The 18,101-nt window shown below is 45.8% G+C and overlaps 1 long non-coding RNA gene across 5 annotated transcripts in view; it reads right to left on the bottom strand.

The window, feature by feature from the left end:
• Nucleotides 1–309: 309 nt before the first annotated feature.
• The window catches only part of 2610027F03Rik, a 148,914-nt gene continuing 131,122 nt past the window's right edge, over nucleotides 310–18,101 (bottom strand). For 4 of the 5 annotated variants that reach the window (XR_001779377.1, XR_001779382.1, XR_001779380.1 and 1 more), the window contains one exon: nucleotides 310–515. This is a non-coding gene — a long non-coding RNA (RIKEN cDNA 2610027F03 gene). Of the gene's footprint in view, nucleotides 516–16,726; nucleotides 17,766–18,101 lie in introns of those variants that run through there. The other variant, XR_001779378.1, reaches the window with a different exon arrangement.

Below are 18,101 nucleotides of genomic sequence, written 5' to 3'. Positions count from 1 at the left end.
AATAGCTGTGCTAAAATAAGTAAGTTCTGAATTATCTTCTGTCTCCTGAATGTGGAGATTCCCTAAGTACAGTGCCCTATTCTCTTGCTCCAAGCCATAACATCTTCCAGCACAGGGCCATTCCTTTGGAAAGGGGGATTTTATTGAGTACTAGATGAGCTGATTTCTTATGTTTAAAAAAAAAAAATCACTCAGGACCCAAGCCCATAATCAAGCCAATCTCCAAAGAAAATGCTTGATCAGAGAATGTCACAAATTTTCAGGGCTTAAGCCAGAGATGTCATCAAAATTTAGAAAATGTATCAGAAATAGAGTTTGAAAACCATCACTCCTTTATTCAAGGATGTGCATGAAATCTCCCCACCCTTGCCCTTTTGTTGATTTTTTTTTCAGCTTTGAATGGGGCCACCCAAGTTCTAAAGACGCTGCCAGCAGAGCTTGATCAGTTCTGGTTTAGGGCGGCTCATGGTAATCAGCTCAACAGGACCCTCCTCAAGCCGGCTGCATTTCTCCTCCTTAAATGGAAGACAAAACAAAGCCAAAAGTGAACAGACAATCCAAAGGAGGCTCCAAATGGCAAGGCAGAAGCAGGTGACACCTTAGAAGAACATGTGTCCTCCTCCCCTCCCCCTTCATGCTCTTTATGCCATGCTCACACTGAACCCTCCCTCACACAAGCTGGCAGGCAGTTAGGCAGACCTTCCTGGACCTATAAAGTGCAGCCAAGAACTTCACAACTTGGAACATGCAAGTCAGTCCTGGGATGAGTGAGGTCAGGTTAGAGGCAGCCAGCCGGCTCATGCCACTCACTTGATAGCTCCTGGCCTCAGGGGTAGCTGTCTCTCTTTCCTTGCCTCTGACTTACCTTTCTAAATAGGGAGAATCCTAACTGCCCTTGACTCTCCTACTACAACAAACCATCAGAACAAACCTCTCAAGATGACAAGAAGCAATGACTTCAGGCATTCTCAAAGCTCTTGCTGCAGATCTCACACGAACAGAGCACTCATAGAGTGAGATATCCCCCCCCAGAATATTCTGTGTCGCCTATGCTGAGAGTCTGTCCAAAAGTCCAAGCTGATGCCATGTCTCTGATGATGCCATTGCCCAAAACAAGTTATCTTCATTGTATCCTCCCCCTTGCCTAATTTAAAACCTTTGGCACATCTCCATCCCCTGGGCCAAGAAGCAGCCACCTTAGACTTTCACAGGAACATTGTGTTCCTGCCCTGTGGGGCCAAATGCACTCTCTGCCTCCATGGTTGCCCAGTGGCTCACTCTCATTCCTGTTCTGTTGCTCTGAGCTTTGTACCTTGGAGGCCAGGCACTCCTAGAGGCTACATCTACACTTCCCTTTGGTTGTCCACTGACATCCTTCCTCAGCTTCATTCATACCCTATGGTGCTGCTCTACCACTCCACCGCAGAGTAAGCTGACCACGGCTACACACGTGTTAATCCTTGTGAGCTTCAACTCCCCAGTCTTCAGTGCATTCTTTAAAGGCCACGACTAGATCTTGAGGACCAAGCAGTATCTCACAAAACATGAACCAAGTGCTTAGATCAGAGGACATGAAGACATGTGTCTTGCATCCATGTGCACCAACTCATGAGAGTGCACACAAACCAAAGTGCTCTGGCCAATTCTGAGACCTAGGGAAACTCTCCAAGGACCATCTGGGATGGTTAATGCTGATTATCAACTTGGTAGATCTAGAATCACAGAGGAGACAAGCCCTGGCCGTGTTTGTGAGGGAGTTTCTAAGGTGACTGAAGTGGGAAGACCTCGGGAAGATGGTGTGGGTAGCACGGTCCTATGGGCTGGGAGCGTGGATTTAATAAGAGGGAGAAAAAGTGAGTTGCTCCCCAGTACCCATGTCTCTCTGCATCCTGACTTCAGCGGATACGTGCTTGTATCACCACGCCTTCCTCACCATGGAGGGCTGCACCTTCAAACTATGAACCCAAATAACCCCTTTCTTCCCTAAGGCCCTTCTGTCATATACTTCTCGCTGCAGTGAGATGAGTAATAATAGCCTACTTATTATAAAAGAAAGATTGAAGAAGATAATCTCCTCCAAAGTCCACAAATCACTATGTGAGGGAAAAGGGCTGTGGACGGGGGCAGGCGGAGGGGCTTTCTGCTGAAACAAAATTAGTTTGGAATGACTGACTGGCCACGCCGAAGACCTGCTTTTGCACAAACTGTTGACCAGGCATCAAGCAAGTCCGCTGACTTTTTTCAGCCACCCATTCGATCCCCAGACCCTGCAGCTATAATGAGATCCACACCCTCGTCAGGTGCTGAAGTCATTTGGCCTTTGGCCTCTGTCTCACCAGCCTGCAGCACAGGGGAGTCAGCCAGGACTTCACACACGTGTTCCCTCTTACCTAATCTTTCCAGAGGAAACACAGCATTACAAAAATTTAGAGGGAGGCAGGAAGGGAGAAAAAAGGGGTTTCGAGAGAACAGAACTTGAAAAATAGTTTCCCAACCAAGAAAAGAATATCACATGCTACGGGTCATTAAACCACATACTCAGTGTGAGTTCAAAAGGCTGTTTTCGTGCATGTCTGGGGTGTAGTGGTTACAACACACACAGCCTCCAGTCCTATCCAAACATAAATATAAGGTTTATAAGTGAAGCACATTGTCAGGCACCAAGACGGTGGTAATTAAATTCACGGGGTATGTAGGCATTACAGAAAGCAAGGCCTCAGCAGCAGAGGCCTTCTGAAGGACTTGCTCATCACCAGCACTGCAATTAGTTACAGGCCCACGGAATGCACAGGAATGTCCGAGAGGCCTCCTCAGACTTGTCTCTAGCATCAGGCAAGAAGGCACCATAATTACACTTTATAACTGGGGCCAACCCTAAAAGCGTATGAACCCAGGGGGTGTTGTCTCAGTTCTCTCTGAGCCTTCTAAGGTGAATCTGGAGATGAAGGCTTACCTCCTTAGAGGGGGAAAAATAGTAAATCTTCATAGAGCTAAAATAAAATAGAAAGGAGGAAACTGGGGGGATCTGCACAAATGACACAGGTAAAATCCAGTTGAACTCAAAGAAAATGACTGAAGTCCTAAGGAAATGGACCACGGATGTAGCTCAGTCGGCAGAACGCCTGCCTTGCATGCATGAAGCTCTGGTTCCTATCACCATGCAAAACTGGGTGTAGAAGTGCATGCCTGTCATCTTAGTCTTCAAGAAAAGAAGCAGGGGGAACAGGGGTTCAAGACCATCTTCAGCTATGCACTGAGTTCAAGGCCAGCCTGGGACACATGTGACCCTGTCTTGGGGAGAAAAGAATTCTAAAGGAAAGAAATGCTTGTTTCCCCTAGAGGTGAAAATTAGATTAATTAGTATATAATTAGGTAAGGGAGGGGATCAAATTTCATAATCATAGAATATAGGACCTCCATCTTGCATGACTTCTCCTGATTCTGATGCTATTGAGGGGGGGGAGCAAAGCAGGGGTTGCTAACATGATGTTGGAGGAGCTGAGAGAGGGCTCAGCAGTTAAGAGCACTTGCTGCTCTGGCAGAGGACCTGAGTTCAGTTCCTAGCATCCACGCGGAGGATGGCTCACCCTGTAATTCCTGTAATTCCAACTCCCCCTCTGGCCTCCGTACACATGCGCATATACACAAACATAAACAACTGAAAAGAAAATAATTACTCTTTTAAGGAGCTTTTAATTGGAACATCAGTGAAAGTGGGGTCAGGAGAGATGGTGTGACTTAGCTGTGTGCTACGGAGCTGGAAGGAAACCATGAGCCCTCAGAGACCTCATCAAACACCCGGCTCACTCCCAGTCACCGCCTCATTTGGAGGCATGGTGATTTATTTCTTGCTTCTGTGAGCTCTTGGCTAAAAAAAAAATAATAATAATAATGCATTTATATGGGATTTGGATCCAGGACAATTTTTTGTAAATATTATTTTGTGTTTTAGCATCAAGCCAAGCAGCCTGAAAAAGCACTTTCACCTACTTAATCTGATCTGAATCTCAAAATTCGAAAATCTTCCCATAAAAAGAAATCATTCTAAACTCTTTTCCAGCGCTGTGTGTACGCTGTCCAAATTCCCCAAACGCTGGCGCAGTAGCACCATAAGGAAATGACCAGTAATTCCTTCCTTAAGACAGTTCTGATATGGGAGCCTTGTGTGTGAACCATGCTACCTCTTTTCCTCTCAGGCACCTTAGGCAAAGGACTTCACCTTTTGAGGCCTCCATTTCCTCCTTGGGTTAATGGGACAGTACCTGCTTAGCATTGCAAAGGAAGTAATTCACAGTAGCTTAGGGATCCTTTCCTTACTCCAATTGTCCTGAGTTTCCCTTTGTTGAAAGGATGTGTTCCTCTGGGTGTGGTGGTGCACATCTGTAATCCTAGCCCTCGGGAGACTGGGGCAGAGGATTATTTGGGACTAGCCTGGGCTACATAATGAAACCTTAACGAAAAGGGAACAAAGGTAGGGGAGAAAAAAAGAAAGAAGAAGGGAAGAGAATGGAGAGGGAAAAGATGAATGAACTAAAGTATTATGTTATATGATATATATGTGTTAAAATATTAAATGCATTTGTCAGCTCATGTGCTCAAAACCATTTGACTATTGCACCATAGATTCTTATTCACAAATCTGATATTATTCATTCATTTATTCATTTACTCAATCTCAAATATGGATATGCAGTTACTATTCTGGGTGTGGGGCCTACAGATCTGAAGAAACCAGACAGAGCCTTGATCATCTCATAGCTACCATTTAACTAACTACTCAGCATCCTGGTTTGACTGGTGTTTCTGCACGTGGGTGAGAGACTGAAGGCAAGTTCACTCTAAACCCAAGAAGACTGCCTGAGGCTTGGCCTCATGGGAAGTGAGCTGACTCATTCATTTCTGTAAGTAGCAGGCCAGATTCCCAGAAGCTGGGCGGCCAGGGTCACACGATACTGTGAAGTGTCAGGCTGATGAGATAACACTTGCCACACAAGTGTGAGGCGCTGCATTCAGATCCCCTCGCCCATATGAAAAGTTGGGCTTGGAGTTACCTGCCTACACTCCCAGCACTTGATAGGCAGAGGCAAAGGATGACTGGGTCTCCCAGTCAGCCAGTCTGGACAAATCTCTGAGCTCCAGGTTTAGGGTGAGACCCTATCTCAACAAATAAGGTGGAGAGAAATTGAGGAAGATGTCTGGCATTGACCTCTGACCTTCATAAATGTGCACACACACACACACACACACACACACACACATACACACCCCTTTGAGCTTCTTTGCAGCTATCACTGCAGCTGGATGCTTTGTTCCTGAGGATCCCGACCCAGTTCCTGGAGCCAGCAGGAGCATAGTTTCCTCCAGGCCCCCGTGGTATTCTTACCGGCCATACTGGGGATTACACAGCCTTGAACTGACTCCCCGACAGCTTGCCTTAAAGTTGAGTCTATCCCAAAACGCTTGGCTCCAGCTCCACCTCATGACTTTTTCTAGCTGACGGATATGTTTCCAGCACAAGAGAGGTGCTGACAGCTCTTGTCATCTCTGGGGACTCAGACCTTCGCCAATATTCTGTCCCTCCCTGCTCTGAGACAGACTTCATGTCCCAGTGCCCATTAATATAAAACAAAACAAAAGGCCAGCTGGGCCTTCCAATGTTGCACAGCCTCCCTCCCTTTCTTCTTGATCTTCCACAAGCATCAGGACCTAGACTGGAGTCCCTGGGGATCAGTACCAGGCAGGTTGTGGGAACCAAAAAAGCATCTGCATGAGGGTAGGGAGATGGCTCTTTCAGTGATGTACTTACCATGCAAGACCTCTGTTTACATCTCCAGCACCCTCGTTAAAAAGCCAAGTATGGTAGTAGATGCTTATACGAGGGAGGCAGAAACAGGCCAGCCAGCCTAGCTGAATCAGAGAGCTACAGGTCCTTAAGAAACCCAGTCTCAAAGGTGGACAGTGCCTGGAAGGAGAGGACAGCTAAGGCTGTCCTCTGGCTTCTACATAAACATGTGGACACACACATACAGACAGACACACGTACACACACACACATACACACATTCTCTTTCAGGGTTATTGAAGAGACCCAAATTTCCCTTGGATTTCCCTGCTCAGCCCCTCCTCAGAATCAGTCCTCAGTCTTGAAAGGAATGCAGAGGACAGAAGGGTGACTCAGAAGATGGTGGCCTAGTCATCTGCTTCCCATTGTGGACTGCATTTTTCACATGTTACTGGGTGAAGTTAGCAACTGCTAGAAATAGAACAGAGAGATAAAGGGGGAAGAAGGGGGAGAATCTCAAGTTCTCTGGAGAAATCGGCCTGGATTCAGGACTTTGGTGTTACGGGGAAAGTCATCCTGCTTTGAACAGCTCTTTCTGACTCACATGTTGGCAAAGAATGTGCCGACCAGATAACTCCCTCCCCTCCCCCCGCCTGAAGCTGCGCTGCTGAAATCTGAACTCGTTCTAGTCGTCCTTGCTGACTTGTGAAAGAGATCTCTCTATATTCATTTGGGCTCACGCGTGTCACATGATCCCAATACATTCCAAATGCTAGGCTACAAGATTACTACTTAACCAAGGACAAACCAACAGGAATTTTAATCAAGACAATATCCAATAATGAATAAAGATGGAATGTTTTTTGGAGGAGATCCAGGATACACATTTGGGAATTTTTAATCTTGCTCGTCTTTGAATCTGGCAGAAATATTTTAAACTTTTCTGACCATGCCACTGCAGGCTGGATCCAGAAACCAGCTCTATCTAAGGTATTGAAGTATTTCATCTGCTCAGACATCGAATTTTCCAAACCCAAGCCAGTAATTGATACCAGATTAACTCAAATATGAATCAGCAGTCAAGTTCCTTTAAGTGCAATGTTTAAGATGAATTATTTTATGATACAAAAGATAAAAACCATCAAGATGATAGTGATCAGAACCTGACAGGAATGGCTGTGTCTTAGAAGTACTTTCCTTTGTTGTTTGTGTTCAGGACTGGCTTATCTGTGATAGTCCATCTGATTACTTAATTAAACCAAACTCAGTTATTGGAGGCCAAGTACTAAAGGGTGTTTGCCAGGCATGGTAGCACACGCCTGTAAGCTCAGGATTTAGCAGGCTGGAGGAAGAGGGTAATCATAGCCTGGGACAGTGTGAGAGTCGGGATCAGAAATGACAAATACTTCTGAATTGACACTAAACATACAGGATGCCTTTTAATAATTATTATTATAATAATTATAATCAGACCTGGAGAGATGGGTCTGTGGGTAAAGTGCTTGTCAAGGACCCACACTTGAATCCCTGGCTCCCATTAAAAAACCCAGGAGTGTCACTGCATACCTGAAGGCTCATACCTGGGGACAGTGGGGATAGGAGGTTCTCTGGGGCTTGCTGCCCAGCCATTGGAGCTAATTGGTGAGCCCCAGATTCAATGAGAGACTGTCTCAAAAGAGGAAAATAATGGTAGAGAGAGATTGAAGAAGACACCCAACATTGACCTCTGATCTCTATAAACACTGGCATACATATACAGGCATATGCACACACATACTTTTTAAAATAGTTCTTATAATTAGCTGCAGCCTGCCTCAAAAGCGATTTCACTGCTATTTCCATTGTTCTGAAGAGAATTATGAGGGTAATAAGGCCATGAGTATTTAAAGATTTTAGTACTTCATTGGGTGGAGCTTTCCCACACCCACAGCATCCCAACCTCCATCGCTAAATGGAAGCACGCATTTCTGCTCAAAAGGCTGCTCTGAGTGCTGATATCTTTGAAAGAGGCCAAGTACCTGAGCAGTTCCAACTACACAGGAGACTGAGGCAGGAGAATTAGTACTTGAGCCCAACAGTTCAGGGCCAGCCTAGGCAACATAGTGAGACCTGAGCACCGCCTCCTCCCAGTAAATATCAGAGGAATAGGGAGAAAAAGGAAGAGGAAGAGGAGAGGGAAAAGGCATAGGAAAAGAATTCGGGGGACGAGGAAGAGGAGGAGGAGGATAAGGGATAGGAAAGGAATGGAGGGGAGGAGAAAATGGAAAGAGAGGAAGAAAGGGAAGAGAAGTAAGGGGAAGGTTAGGGATGGAAGAGGAAAGGAGGAAGAGGAAGGAAGGGGAGAAAAGAGAGGAATGAAGGAAAAAGGAACAAAGGGGAGGGGAGAGAGGGAGGAGAGGGAATGGGGTAGGGAAGGGAAGGAAGGGGAAAGAAAGCTTACATTTGGAGGAAAGATGCTGAATCTGGGCCCAGGTTAAGTGGCATGCTACACTGCAGGGAAAGGCATCTTAGAGACTATGAGACAGATCAAAGGCGTCAGTGCACTTGTCTCCACACACCTACTAAAGCCGCACGTCTGCTGAGGAGTGAAATTCTAGCTCTCTGGCCATGCCAGGATTCCAAATTGATACATCATCCCTAGGCACAGAAATGGTGATCCTTGAATGAGTCCACAGCTTCAGTGGGGGTAGTGACAGAGGGTCACCATGTAAAGTCAATCAAGACTAAAGAAGGACTAGAAAAAAAAAAGAAAAAAAAAAGAAAAGAAAAACGGCCCTTCTTGCGATCTCCACTTCCCAGCTGAAAGGAAGAACAGAACTGAGCTTTGAGCCTGGAACCCTTTGCCTTACCCAACCCTGACCTCCAAGGGGGCTGGCTGCTAAACTTAGGGCAGGTTCTTGGGGCCCATCCTGAGCAAGCTTCAGCTTGCATAAGAAGCAGAGTTGAGAAAGCATTTGGGGGATCCTTTGTTGTTGAGGGGGCTGTTTGTTTGTTTGCTTGCTTGCTTTAACCAAGGTCTCACCATGTTGCTCTGGCTGACCTGAAACTTTCTATGTATCCCAGCCTGGCCTCAAACTCAAGAGAGACCTGCCTGTCTCTGCCTCCCAAGTGCTGGCATTACAGGTATGTGCCACCACATCTGGCTTGAGAAAGCATTTTGGAAACCATCCTGGTGAGTAAGTGACCAGTGTCTGTGTCATTTCCTCTCCACTTTATTTGGTATTAGACGTGGGGCTTTTTATATTTTTGCTGTTATTCAAATTCTCTTAAAGGTTGCAGATTTTATTTGTGTGTTGACCATGAAGTCCAGACAGAACTCAGTCTCTGCAGTGGAAGTCAAGGAGCAGAGTAACTGTGAGCCGAAAGCACAGCTAGCTAGTCTCGGGAAGGGATTTTTACAGGGTTCTCCGAGAACAGAGGCAGATAATAGAGTTATATCTGTTTAAAGAGGTAAATGCATCACGTGTGCACAATATAAAGCAGAGGGTTCCTAATGGCTGAGAAAGGAGAAAGGAAAGCTATTTGGTAGTAGCCTGGTGAACTTTGGCTGAACTTCGGGGTTTGGCAGGCCCTGGTGTGGACAGTCTAGGATGAGACATTAGGGCTTGCATCTGAGAAGCTGACATCAAGCAGACAGGAAGACATGATATCTTATTTTCCTGAGCCATGCTGACACAAATGGAACTCCCTTATTATTTTCTTATGCCAGTAAAGTTGTGCTTGGAATTTAAGCATTTTGCCTGCAGATGTGGAAGGGGCTGGGGTTGGGTTTAATTTAAATAATTGGCAGATTGTTTAGTAGCACTCCAAAGATGGGGTGCGCTCTTCAGCTGAGTTCAATTTGATGAGCCGGGGGCTTCTGATCTCTCAAGGTAAAACTGCAGTACTTGAGAAACAGAGTGTTCCAAGGGCCCGCTGCAGAGGCTACAGCTGGCTTTGTTCATGGAAGAAAAGGCAGAGGACCCAAGGCCCTCTCTGATTTGCTTGACTTTTTACCTATTCTTGTCCCCCATTCTGCGTATGTGCGTGTGTGTGCATGTGCGTGTGTGTTTGAATGTACCTATGATTATGCAAGTGTGTAGGCAGAGACCACAGGCTAACGTTGAGTGTCGTTTCTCAGTCTACCTTATTTAAAGAATTACTATCCTTACAATTCTGTGTGTCTTTCTGTTGCCTCTTCGCCTTGTTTTTTGAGGTAGGGTCTCTCACTGGGTCTTGGGATCTGGGTGTTTGTCAACTCAGCAAGGCTTACAAATCTTACACATCTCTGCCTCTCCAGCACTGGGTTGCCAATGCATGCTGTGATGCACCAGCTGTTTCCTTGGGTACTGAAAAACCAACTCAGAAGTGCATACTTACACAGCAAGCACTTTACAGCCTACTCAGCCATCTCCCCAGCCCCTGCTTCTTCACTTTAAGGAAAATGAATTACCACAGGAAAGTTTGGGTAGTGCCAGGGAGTGATGGACAAAGCCAGGAAAGCATGAGACATTCACCATCAGACAGAACAAGGGCCCGCTTGTTCTAAACTACACATTCTCTCTCTGCCTGTAGCATCATTTGCCTTCCAAGTTTTTTCAAGCCTTAGCAATTATGTGTTTGTGCTGTTTACAAAGCCTCCTTCCCCATCTATGTTTACTTGCCTGGTTTTTCTATAGATGGTATGTGAGTTCCCTGGAGCCCAGGCATAGATGTATGATTGTATGTCCATTAAACCCCAGCCAAGCGTTTTCATCTTCCAAAGGAGGATTTGTTTGACCCGTAAGGCCCCACATACTAAACAATACAGGGGAATGTTTCTGGGAAGAAAGTAAGATGTCAGTGTACATTACAACCCCCATGGGGAATCGCAGAACATTCATAAAGGACGAAAGAATCATACTTTATAATGAAATGTACCTCATATAATTTATGACCCAATACTCGGAGATGAGCTTTTCCCTGGGACTTTAAGTCCGTATGTGAGGCAGAAGATTGTGTATGATCCTAGAAACTTCTTAATAATGATCTGGAGGAAGCAGGAATGTTTTTCAATCTGGACAATGACCAAAAGAGGTTTGTATTGACCTCTGAGAGCTCCCAGAGAGGATGGGTAGTCCCCCTCCCTCCACTGTGGTCAGCCTGCTGGGTGTGGTGATAACGTTAGCCTCGGACTCAGAGAACTATTCCTTTCTCCACTAAAAGAGGAGAGGATGGAGTCTGTTCAAGAGGTCAATGAGAGATGAGGAGAGACTTCCTCTGGTAAGATGCTGGCCACAGGGACACAAGGGGCTGAGCACAATCCCCAGAACCCACTGTCTTAGTTACCTTTCCCAATGCAGGGAAATCAACATGAACACACGAAAGACTGTGCACAAAACACCTTTACAGAAGCAACACAAAGGAGAAAGGGTTTGTTTTCCCTCACAGTTCAAGGACACAGTCCAAGGCAGAGAAGTCAAGAGGAAGGGTAGCAGAGCTTCAGACAGCTGATCATGTTATAACCACAGTGTGGACCTTTCAGCACATCTATTAACCTAATTAACATAGTCCCTCACAGGCATGCTGAGAGGTTAAGTAATACCTCAGGTATGCCCAGAGACTTGTATCCTAATCTTGTCAAGTTGATAACATTAAGTATCACATGCATGTTTAAAAAAAAAAGAAAAAGCCAGTCAGGATGGCATCTACTTGTGGAAAGGTGAACTCCAGCAGATCTCTTGGGATTCAATGGCCGAGCCAGCCAGCCTATCTCAGAAAAGGAGGTAGACTTTGCCTTAATCTGAGGTTACGCTCTGGTCCTCTACACATGTGCACATCTACCTACCTACTCAGAGGAACACACACACACACCAATGAAATTATCAGTGCATGTTCTTACTTACCCAGGTACATGTCCACGCACATGTATGCACGTGTGTGCTCATAATGTGGAAGCTAGAGGAAAATCTCTTCTGTAACTCAAGTACCTCCCACTAACTTTTTCTTCCTTCCTTCCTTCCTTCCTTCCTTCCTTCCTTCCCTCCTTCCTTCCTTCCTTCCTTCCTTCCTTCCTCCCTCCCTCCCTCCCTCCCTCCCTCCCTCTCTCTCTCTCCTTTCTTTCTTTCTTTCTTTCTTTCTTTCTTTCTTTCTTTCTTTCTTTCTTTCTTCCTTCCTTTCTTTCTTTTTTCTTTCTTTTTTCTTTCTTTTTTCTTTTCTTCCTTTCTTTTTATTATTATGGGGTTTTTATGAGACAAAGTTTCTCATTGGCTATGAACTTGTCAAGCAGGGTAGTCTGGTAAGCCATATAGCCCCAGGAATCCTCCCATCTTAGAGCTGAGATTCTAAGAGCCTATCACCATGCCAGGCTCATTCTCTCTCTCTCTCTCTCTCTCTCTCTCTCTCTCTCTCTCTCTCTCTCTCTCTCTCTGTGTGTGTGTGTGTGTGTGTGTGTGTGTGTGTGTGTGTGTTGACATTCCATGTCTAGTATCTCAAACTCGGACCTCATTTACACAAGGGTTGCCTGATTATTTGTTTGCTTGATATGGTGCTAGGGATTAAACTCCCCACCTCACAAATGCCATGCAATTACAAATGACTGAACTACACCCCCAGCTCTCTCTTAAAATTTTTGTTTGGTTGGGTTTTGTTTTTCAAGACAGGGTTTCTCTGTGTAACCTTGGCTGTTTTGGAACTCACTCTGTAGACCAAGCTGGCCTTGAACGCAGAGATCTACCTGCCTGCTTCTGCCTCCCAAGTGCTGGGATTAAGGGACTGTGCTAACACCTGGCTTCTTTACCTGGATTCTTGTTTTTGTTGTTGTTGTTGTTGTTGTTGTTGTTGTTGCTATAATCTTATTTATAGACAGTCTCACTAAGTTGCCAAGACTGAATTTGAGGTCTTCCAGCCTCAGCTTCCCAAGTGCTGGAATTGCAGGTGTGTTCTGCCATACACACTGGAAGAAAGGCTCCTGATAGAAAGCTTTCAAGTGACCTCATATATGGGATAGGCTCAAGTGCATAGTGATTCTGCCCTTTCCTCGGCCAAAAGGTGAGATTTAAATTATCCCAAGAGAAGAAAGATAAGATCAACAGACTGGTGTTTCCAACACTTGCCAAGGAGAGCCTCTTGACCCACTGACTTGATATGCTGATTCCAGCTCCATGTCTCCTTAGTTTTCAAAATACTTGGTAAAATTTAGTTTCTCAAAGGCTTGATCTGACCCATTCTCCAAATTCCAAATTAAGACTCAAGATGCTTTCTATATCAAATTAGTTGCTGGCAGATTTGAGGGGAACTTGGAGCGTTACCTTGCCTGAGAATGCCCCATCTAAACTGGGTCAGAGACAGAGAGGAAACAGTCATCCAACAGAAGCCGAATCCAGTTTCCACCATATGGCACAGTAGTTATCAGGGTGACATCCAGATTCATTTAATAAAGTAACCGAAGTTCCCATCTGATAGCTATTAAAGCAAGGGAGTTAAAAGAATTATTGGTCCTATTTCTATCCCACATGTCCTCAGAACTGATGTAAGGGTAAAAAGAGAAGTCAGGACACCATCCTTGCCTTAGACTCTGATACATTCAGCCAACATCCCAGGGGCTACAGGACCCCAGAACAGTTCTGACAGAGGTCCAGCTTTGGCTGAGATCTCAGGGTCCTGTTGTCAGTAACTTGGCGGGATCAGTGTGGGTAGAATGTGTTCAACTTCCCGCTTGAGGGGACTGGGAATTGTGTCTTGAACTTGAATCCAACTTGGTGTGTGTGTGTGGGGGGGGTGATTGTTTGTGTGCATGTGTAGATATGTGCACTTGTGTGTGAAGGTCAGAAGACAACCTTGGGTGTGATCTTCAGGTGCTTGACGTGTGTGTGTGTGGGGGGGGGGGTGTCTCAATGGCCTAGAACTTCACCAAGTAGGTTAGACTACCTAGCCAGGGAGCTCTGGGAATCTGCTTGCCTCTGCCTCCCATCCAGCTCTAGCTGGGACTACAAGCATGTAACAGCAAGTCTGGCTTTTTACAAGGCTCCTGGGACTCAAGCTCAGGTCTTTGTGATTGCAAAGCAGGCACTAATAACTGAGATACCTCCTGAGCCTTTAAACCCAGCTTCAATGGTGATTCTACCGATGGACAGGAAGGCTTAGTAGACGGAAGCTAAGGAGTCGCCATAAGAGCTGTCAATGAAGCTTTTCAGTGATTCATTCAGGGTGTTCAGGTAAAGCAGGATTGGTCAAGTTAGGAGCAGGAAGCTGAAAAAAGTAGGGAAATAGGTAATTTGAGTAACAACAACAACCAGTCCTCTATAATAGCTAAGGAGATCCTCACTTTGAAGACAGTCTCACTTCCCTTTTGAGTTAGTTACTTTCCTTGTTGCTATGTGTCACCTGGGTCCCTGGAAGCATCTGAGGAGTGGACCCATAAACACCCAATGGGAGAAGCATTCTGGTAGAGCACCATTCAAGATCCAGATTCCAAAGGAAGACTGCAGCACACATAGCCTGGTTAAAAACAAGATACTCTCAGGGAGGGAGAATACTGGGCACTGAGGAGATAATACCAGCGAGACTCTCTCAGCACCCCTCCTGGAGGTGGGGAAGCATCAGTCACTGTCTGGGTGTTTCCAGGGGGCAGAAGCACACAGACCAGCAAGGCCATGCCAGCCCATAATTACCTCCTCCCTTTCCTGCACTTTTAAACTCCTGTGGTAGGTGATTGTCAGCAACTCCTTTCCAGCGAGAGAACCTGACTTTTCAGAATTAATATGTGCTTGTTAGCTGTGCCCTAAGTCAATGTCTCACATTAATTACACTTGGCAATGAGAAACAGTGCGCTGGGGAGGGCGAGTTGGTGCAGAGACCTTGTTAGGACTGATGAGTGTCGGAAATGTTTCAGAGAGGCAGCTGCAGGGCAATTTGGGACATCCTCTAGGCCTGGCGCCAGAGGGCTTGATGGGGAGCACCTCATCCCATGTACTGGCATGGTCTTAGAGCACAGATGCCTGCTATGAGGTCAAGAGGCTTATCTGGAACAGAGGAGCCCTGGACGTCACCTCTCAGAGCCGCATTCCCTATGTATTCAGTACATATGTTTAGGATTTCTCCCTCTGCCCCACCCCTACCCCTGACTCTCTCCCTCTTGCTCTCTCACTATCTGTGTTTATCTGTCTCTCTGTGTTTGTCTGTCTGTCTGTATAGTCCCTGCCACCTACATTCCCAAGCTGTGCTCTAGAAGGCTGAACCCCCACTGCTCCATCCCAGTTGGGGTGGCCTAGGGCTAAGGGAAGGGAAGAGGGAATGAGACTGAGGTCACACATAGACATTCTGATGAGCAGCCTCACAGGACCCTCTCCTGCATCCATCAAGACCAGACATGGTACCAGCATGAAAGCTAAAATTCCCCCCCCCCAAAATGTTTCCTCTGGCCCCACAGCGCCAGCCCCAGTCATCGTGGGTCAGAGTTGAAATGTCTCTGCAGTATTCTTCTTGAACTCTGACTCACAGTACTGATCTACATGTTGGACAGGCAGGTTATCTTTCTCCATTCACTTATACCTTCATCAGTCACTATGTTAGTCAGCTTCCCATTACTGTAACAAAGCACCTGAGGTGATCAACTTATGAAAAGAAAAGGGTTGGGGCTCGAATGGCCCAGTGGATAAGAGTGCACACTGCTATCATGCACTTACATCAGATGGCAAGACCGCCTGTAACCTCAGGGGAGTTTGATGCTTCTGGCCTTCACAGGCACCCGTAGTCACATACACAGAGCCACATACACGACCAAACGTAGATGCATAATTTTAAAATGGACTAAAAATAAATTCTTTTTAGAAGAAGAGGTTTATTTGAGCATAGGTTTTCAGAAATGCCTGTCCATGTTCATTTGAGTCCATTGCTTTGGGGCTTGTTATCAAGCAACACATAGGGTTGGAGTATATGACAAAGAAAACACTTTATCTCATGGCCAGAACATAAAATAGCAGAAGAGAAAGAGGACATGATTCTACTAACGTTTAAGAGCACAGCCTCCAGGGGCCAGGAAACCTCCACTGGGCCTACCTAATGGATGTGTCCAACCCTATGCCTGTGGTCCACATGTGGCCAAAGACAGCTATGAATTTGACCCACCCACAAATCAAGAACTCACTCAAAACACATTGAGCTTTTGACTCGATTGTTTGGGACTTAGTCCTGAACTTTACAGATGACAACTGTCCCGACATCAAAAACACCACTGTAGGTTTCCAAACTCCCCAGTAGTGCCAAGCTGGAGCCCAAGCTTTTAATATGTGGATCTTTGGGGGACAGTCCAGATCCATGTTGCTACTAGGGGGTGATGAAGACTCTAAGATGTGGGGCCTAGGAGGAAGGTTCCCTGCAGTTGGGGATTGTCTATCTGCAGTTTATCCACATACATATCTATGTGTCTGTGTGTCTATCTGCCTTTGTTCTTTACTTTCCCTTTGCTCTCCCTCTCCTATCCCTACTCTCTCTCTCCTTTATTCCTCTCTCCCTTTTCAACTCTCCTTTCCCCTCTCCTCCATCTCTTTTCCCCCCACTCAATCCCCTTTCTCTGTATTGAGCTCAGCAGTTCCCCTCTGCCCCTTCCTATGACAGTTCATTTGTTCCCTCAGCACATTTCCCAGGGCGATGGAGTCTTCCACTGTGGACTGAACCCTCACACACTGTGAGCCAAGGTAACCCTTTCCTCTTCGTTTCTTGATTAGACCAGGGATTTGATACAGTCACAGATGGCTGCTATGTAGCCTCTGAGGCCTCCTGTTTAAAAGAGAAGGAAGAATGGGAGGAAGAAGCTAAGGAAGAAAGAAAACAGCCAGCCAGTGTACACCAAGCACACAATGCCTGACCCACACTGAACCATGTGACTGTCACATAAACCCTGAAAACTCCCCATTCTTAAAGTGAAAATGAAGCACAAAGCCCAAGAATAAATGTTTGCAAAATAATCAAACCAGGGGAAGAACCAGGACTTGGACCGGGACATTTTTAAAGTCTTATTTATTATTATATTTGTATATGAGTGTATGACATGGTGACAGGCATGGCACAACGTGCATATGGAGGCCAGAGGACAACTGTGTGAAGTTGTTTCTCCCCTTCCACCTTTACCTGGGTCCTAGGTGGCCACCCTCCCTCAAGTGCTTGTACCTGCTGAGCTGTCTCTCTGCCCCAGACACAGGATATCTTCACAGTATGTGTTACATGAAGCCACACTGTCTCCAGATAAAATTTTAGGGCAAATTCTGCCACCCAACACCACCATGTAAGCAAGGCAGAATTCAAAACAGAAACCAAGAAGAGACAGGCATAGAGATACAGCTTAGCGGAGAAACCTCAGCCACCTGCCAGGCTCGAGCCTCAGAGATAGCCATTTGCTGCTCTATTGTCCTTTGCTCTCTGCAGGGACATCTCTCTGATAAACCCAGAGGAAGTTTAGCTAATGGCAGGGATAGTGGAGGAGGCTTTCAGTATCACTTTCTTCATGATTATGTATGCTTGTTTGTTTTATTTTATTCCAAACAGAATCTCATGGCACTCAGGCTAACTTCAGACTTGCTATTTGTGGGGCAATGACCTTGAACTTCTGAATCTCCTGTTTCTCCTTCCTGCGTGTCTAGTTTATACAGTACTAGAAATTAAACCCAGAACTTCATATATACTGGACTGAGCTACACCCCCAGATGACTATGTTGTTGTTGTTGCTGTTTTTAACTAGGAATTGCACTACTTCCTTCCATAGACTATGTCAATAGACTGATGTGGAGATCACTGGGTATCTAGAGCTTCATAGCTATTTATCTTTCAGGATGCTCCTTAATCCCGCTGTGCCTCTTTCCTCACATCTGTAAAAAGGGCTCTGTGAGACAGTATTTATTCTACAGAGTGTTACAAAAGTTATGCTGATTGATCCATGCAATGTATGTGGACAATAACTTGAAGGATGACTCGGTGGATAAGAGCACTTGCAGCAAAAGCATAAGGTCATAGTTCAAATCCCCAGCACCTATGAAAAAAAAAGATGGATATAACCATACTCTTGTAACCACAGTACTAAAGAGCAAGGGCAGAAACAGAAGGATTCCTAGAGCTTGCTAGCCACCAGCCCAGCTGAGAATTGAGGGGACCAAGGTTCAGTGGGAGAACTTGCCCCTAAAGAGTACGGCAAAGAATGAGAGAGCAAGATATCCAATGTCTCCATCTGGTCTCTGTGCACATGAGCATGATATATCCACCCAAATATCCAAGTGTAGACACACATACAACATACACCACACACACACACACACACACACACACACACACACACACGCGCGCGCGCGCGCGCGCACACACATACACA

The sequence above is a fragment of the Mus musculus genome, chromosome 1 (assembly GCF_000001635.26).
Source record: "Mus musculus strain C57BL/6J chromosome 1, GRCm38.p6 C57BL/6J".
Classification (NCBI taxonomy): Eukaryota; Metazoa; Chordata; class Mammalia; order Rodentia; family Muridae; genus Mus; species Mus musculus.
Note: the sequence above shows the minus strand (reverse complement) of the source record. Positions and strands in the feature narration are given on the sequence as shown.